The 6,172-nt window shown below is 40.3% G+C and overlaps 1 non-coding gene across 1 annotated transcript; it reads right to left on the bottom strand.

Annotated features, from left to right (window-relative positions):
* Positions 1-338: 338 nt before the first annotated feature.
* LOC148581636 (small nucleolar RNA R71) lies at positions 339-442 on the bottom strand. The gene has a single exon (XR_015899016.1). It is a non-coding gene; the product is annotated as a small nucleolar RNA R71 (small nucleolar RNA).
* Positions 443-6,172: the final 5,730 nt, after the last annotated feature.

The following is a 6,172-nucleotide window of genomic DNA, read 5'->3' as shown; positions in this document are numbered from 1 at the left end:
CTCCTGACTTCTGTGGAAGGAGCATCTCAATTCCTGCAATTGGAGCAAACAACTTTGAGCTTAAGCCTCAATTAGTTTCTCTAATGCAGCAGAATTGCAAGTATCATGGACTTCCATTGGAAGATCCTCATCAGTTTTTAGCTAAATTCTTGCAAATCTGTGATACTGTTAAGACCCATGGGGTTGACCCTGAGGTCTACAGACTTATGCTCTTCCCTTTTGCTGTAAGAGATAGAGCTAGGACATAGTTGGACTCACAACCTAAAGAAAGCCTGAACTCTTGGGAAAAGCTGGTCAATGCCTTCTTGGCAAAGTTCTTTCCACCTCAAAAATTGAGTAAGCTTAGAGTGGAAGTCCAGACCTTCAGACAGAAGGAAGGCGAATCCCTCTATGAAGCTTGGGAATGATACAAGCAGTTGATCAGAAGGTGTCCTTCTGGCATGCTTTTAGAATGGAGCATCATATGCATATTCTATGATGGTCTGTCTGAACTGTCCAAGATGTCATTGGACAACTCTGCTAGAGGATCTCTTCATCTGAAGAAGACGCCTGAAGAAGCCCAGGAACTCATTGAAATGGTTGCAAATAACCAATTCATGTATACTTCTGAAAGAAATCCTGTGAATAATGGGATAACTCAGAAGAAAGAAGTTTTGGAGATTGATACTCTGAATGCCATACTGGCTCAGAATAAAATATTGACTCAGCAAGTCAATATGATTTCTCAGAGTCTGTCTGGAATGCAAGCTGCATCAGGCAGTACTAAGGAGGCTTCCTCTGAAGAAGAAGCCTATGACCCTGAGAATCCTGCAATGGCAGAGGTGAATTACATGGGAAAATCCTATGGAAACACCTACAATTCTTCATGGAGGAATCATCCTAATCTCTCATGGAAGGATCAACAAAAGCCTAATCAAGGCTTCAATAATAATAATGGTGGAAGAAACAGGTTTGGCAATAACAAACCTTTTCCATCATCTCTTCAGCAACAGACAGAGAATTCTAAGCAGAGCCACTCTGACTTAGCAACTGCAGTCTCTGATTTATCTAAGACCACTCTCAGTTTCATGACTGAAGCAAGGTCCTTCATTAGAAATTTGGAGGCACAAGTGGGTTAGCTGAATAAAAGAGTTACTGAACTCCCTCCTAGTACTCTCCCAAGCAATACAGAAGAGAATCCAAAAAGAGAGTGCAAGGCCATAACTATAACCAACATGGCCGAACCTTGAAAGGAAGAAAAGGCAGTGATTTCCAGTGAGGAAGACCTCAATGGACGTTCACTAGCCTCCAAGGAGTTCCCTAATAAGGAACCAAAGGAATCTGAGGCTCATATAGAGACCATAGAGATTCCACTAAACTTACTGTTGCCATTCATAAGCTCTGATGAGTATTCTTCCTCTGAAGAGGATGAAGATATTATTGAAGAGAAAGTTGCTCAATATCTAGGAGCAATCATGAAGCTGAATGCCAAGTTATTTGGTAATGAGACTTGGGAGGATGAACCTTCATTACTCATCAATGAACTAAATGTTCTGGTTCAACTGAAATTACCTCAGAAGAAATAGGATCCTGGAAAGTTCTTAATACCTTGTACCATAGGCACCATGACCTTTAAGAAGGCTCTGTGTGACATGGGGTCAAGTATAAACCTCATGCCCCTCTCTATAATGGAGAAATTAGGGATCCTTGAGGTGCAAGTTACTAGAATCTCACTAGAGATGGTAGATAATTCAAGGAAACAGGCTTATGGACTTGTAGAGGATGTCTTGGTAAAAGTTGAAGGCCTTTACATCCCTGCTGACTTCATAATCCTAGACACTGGGAAGAATAAGGATGAATCCATCATCCTTGACAGACCCTTCCTAGCCACAGCAAAAGCTGTGATTGATGTTGACAGAGGAGAGTTGGTCCTTCAAGTGAATGAGGATTACCTTGTGTTTAAAGCTAAAGAATCTCCTTCTGTACACATGGAGAAGAAGCATGACAAGCTTCTCTCAATGCAGAGTCAAACAGAGTCCCCACATTCAAACTCTAAGTTTGGTGTTGGGAGGCCATCCTCATACTTTGAGTATCTGTGAGGCTCCATGAGAGCCCACTGTCAAGCTATTGACATTAAAGAAGCACTTGTTGGGAGGCAACCCAATTTTTACGTATCTATGTTAAATTTTTATTGTTATTTTATGTTTTTTTTAGGATGATGATCATGTGGAGTCACAAAAATAAAAGCTAAAATAAAAAACAGTATTGAAAATAGCACACCCTGGAGGATGAGCTTACTGGCGTTTTAGCAGAATGGGCGTTAAACGCCCAGTCTGGCACCATTCTGGGTATTTAACGCCAAAAAAGGGCACCAAACTGGCGTTTAACGCCAGAAAGGGAAGAAAAGTTGGCGTTTAACACCAGAAAGGGAAGAAAAGCTGGTGTTAAACGCCAAAAATGGGCAGAACCTGGCGTTTAATGCCAGGATTGGCACTCCAAGGGCATTTACACGCCAAAATAGTGCAGGAATGAGAAATCCTTAATACCTCAGGATCTGTGGACCCCGCAGGATTCCCACCTACCTCAACTCTCTCTCTCTCTCTTCTTCACACATTCCCATGACACCCTTTCCCAAATACCCCTCACCAATCACCTCCATTTCCCTTCCCCATCACCTCACAATTCAAATTCAAAATCCTTTCCCTCCCACTCCTATATAAACCCCTCATCCTTCTTTTATTTCCACACATCATAAACACTCCTTCTCCCCCTTGGCCGAACCACATACACCTCTCCATCTCTTCCATTTTCTTCTTCTTTTACTTCCTTCTTTCTTCTTTTGCTCGAGGATGAGCAAACCTTCTAAGTTTGGTGTAGTAAAAGCATTGCTTTTTGTTTTTCCATAACCATTTATGGCACCTAAGGCCAGAAAAACCTCTAGAAAGAGGAAAGGGAAGGCAAAAGCTTCCACCTCTGAGTCATGGGAGATGGAGAGATTCATCTCAAAGGTCCATCAAGACCACTTCTATGAAGTTGTGGCCAAGAAAAAGGTGATTCCTGAGGTCCCTTTCATGCTCAAAAGGAATGAGTATCCGGAGATCCGACATGAGATTCGAAAAAGAGGTTGGGAAGTTCTCACCAACCCCATTCAACAAGTCAGAATCTTAATGGTTCAAGAGTTCTATGCTAATGCATGGGTCACCAAAAACCATGATCAAAGTGTGAACCCGAACCCAAAGAATTGGCTTATAATGGTTCGGGGGAAATACTTAGATTTCAGTCCGGAAAATGTAAGGTTGGCATTCAACTTGCCAATGATGCAAGGAGATGTACACCCCTACACTAGAAGGGTCAACTTTGATCAAAGGTTGGACCAAGTTCTCATGGACATATGTGTGGAAGGAGCTCAGTGGAAAAGAGACTCCAAAGGCAAGCCGGTTCAATTGAGAAGGCTTGACCTCAAACCCGTGGCTAGGGGATGGTTGGAGTTTATCTAACGCTCTACAATTCCTACTAGCAACCGGTCTGAAGTTACAATAGACCGGGCTATCATGATCCATAGCATCATGATTGGAGAGGAAGTAGAAGTTCATGAGGTCATATCTCTAGAACTCTACAAAGTGGCTGACAAAACCTCCACTTTTGCAAGGTTAGCCTTCCCTCATCTCATCTGTCACATATGCAATTTAGCTGGAGTTGTCATAGAAGAAGACATCCTCATTGAAGAGGACAAGCCCATCACTAAAAAGAGGATGGAGCAAATGAGAGAGCCCACTTATGGACCTCAACAAGATCATGAGGAAATCCCTCATCAAGAAATCCCTGAGATGCCTCAAGAGATGCATTTTCCTCCACACAACTATTGGGAGCAAATCAATACCTCCTTAGGAGATTTAAGTTCCAATATGGAGCAACTAAAAATGGAGCACCAAGAGCACTCCATTATTCTCCATGAAATTAGAGAGGATCAAATAGCCATGAGGGAAGAGCAACAAAGGCAAGGAAGAGACATAGAGGAGCTCAAGCGTTCCATTGGATCTTCAAGAGGAAGAACTAGCCGCCATCACTAAGATTGACCCGTTCTTTGATCCCCTTGTTCTTATCTTTTTGTTTTTTATTGTTATTTTTATGCTTTATGTGCTATCTATGTTTGCATTTTCATTACATGATCATTAGTGTTTAGTGCCTATGCTTTAAAGTTATGAATGTCCTATGAATCCTTCACCTCTCTTAAATGAAAAAAATGTTTTCTGAAAAAGAAAGAGAAGTACATGAATTTCAAATTTTAAAATAGTTTAATTCTTTTGATGTGGTGGCAATACTTTTTATTTTTCTGAATGAATGCTTGAACAGTACATATTTTCGAATTTGTTGTTTATGAATGTTAAAATTGTTGGCTCTTGAAAGAATAATGAAAAAGGAGAAATGTTACTGATAATCTGAAAAATCGTAAAATTGATTCTTGAAGCAAGAAAAAGCAGTGAAAAAGCTTGCGGAAAAAAAGTGACAAAAAAATAAAGAAAAAAAAGCAAGAAAAAGAAAAAGCAAGCAGAAAAAAGCCAGTAACCCTTTAAACTAAAAGTCAAGGATAGAAAAAGGATCCAAGGCTTTGAGCATTAATGGATAGGAGGGCACACAGGAATAAAACCCTGGCCTAAGCGGCTAAACCAAGCTGTCCCTAACCATGTGCTTGTGGCGTGAAGGTGTCAAGTGAAAAGCTTGAGACTGAGCGGTTAAAGTCGTGGTCCAAAGCAAAAAGAGTGTGCTTAAGAGCTCTGGGCACCTTTAATTGGGGACTCTAGCAAAGCTGAGTCACAATCTGAGAAGGTTCACCATATTATGTGTCTGTGGCATTTATGTATCCAGTGATAATACTGGAAAACAAAATGCTTAGGGTCGCGGCCAAGACTCATAAAGTAACTGTGTTCAAGAATGAACATACTGAACTAGGAGAATCAATAACACTATCTGAATTCTGAGTTCCTATAGATGCCAATCATTCTGAACTTCAAAGGATAAAATGAGATGCCAAAACTGTTCAGAAGCAAAAAACTAATAGCCCCGCTCATCTAATTAAGACTGATCTTCGTAGATGTTTTCAGAATTTATTGTATATTCTCTTTTTTTTATCCTATTTTTTTTATTTGCTTGGGGACAAGCAACAATTTAAGTTTGGTGTTGTGATGAGCGGATAATTTATATGCTTTTTAGCATTATTTTTAGGTAGTTTTTAGTATGATTTAGTTAGTTTTTAGTATATAATTATTAATTTTTAAATAAAAATTACATTTCTGGACCTTACTATGAGTTTGTGAATTTTTCTATGATTTCAGGTATTTTCTGGCTGAAATTGAGGGACCTGAGCAAAAATCTGATTCAGAGGCTGAAAAAGAACTGTAGATGCTGTTGGATTCTGACCTCCCTGCACTCGAAGTAGTTTTTCTGGAGCTACAGAAGCCCAATAGGCGCGCTCTCAATTGAGTTGGAAAGTAGACATCCTGGGCTTTCCAACAATATATAATAGTCCATACTTTGTCCGAGATTTGATGGCCCAAACTAGCGTTCAAAGTCAGCCCAAGGAATTCTGGCGTAAAACGCCCAAACTGGCACCAGAATTAGAGTTAAACGCCCAAACTAGTACCAAAGCTGGCGTTTAACTCCAAGAATAGCCTATGCACGTGAAAGCTTCAATGCTCAACCCAAGCACACACCAAGTGGGCCCCAGAAATGGATTTCTGCATCATTTACTTATTTCTGTAAACCCTAGGCCATTAGTTAATTATAAATAGGACCTTTTACTATTGTATTTTCATCTTTTATCTTTGATCACTTTTGATCTTAGATCTTTGGAACTTGTATGTTCACATTTGGAGGCTAGCCTCACGGCCATGCCTAGACCTTTCACTTATGTATTTTCAACGGTGGAGTTTCTACACCCCATAGATTAAGATGTGGAGCTCTGCTGTTCTTCATGAATTAATACAAGTACTATTATTTTTCTCTTCAATTCACGCTTACTTCTCCTCTAAGATATCCACTCGCACTTCAACCTGATGAATGCGATGATCCGTGACACTCATCATCATTCACACCTATGAGCGCGTGCCTGGCAACCACGTTCGTTCTATCTGCAATAGCTTGAGTGCGTATCTCTTGTGTTTCTAATCTAAGATTAGAACCTTCGTGGTATAGG

This window comes from Arachis ipaensis, chromosome B10, assembly GCF_059453495.1.
Source record: "Arachis ipaensis isolate K30076 ecotype BB chromosome B10, ASM5945349v1, whole genome shotgun sequence".
Taxonomy (NCBI): domain Eukaryota; kingdom Viridiplantae; phylum Streptophyta; class Magnoliopsida; order Fabales; family Fabaceae; genus Arachis; species Arachis ipaensis.
This window is presented reverse-complemented; position numbering and strand designations above follow the sequence as displayed.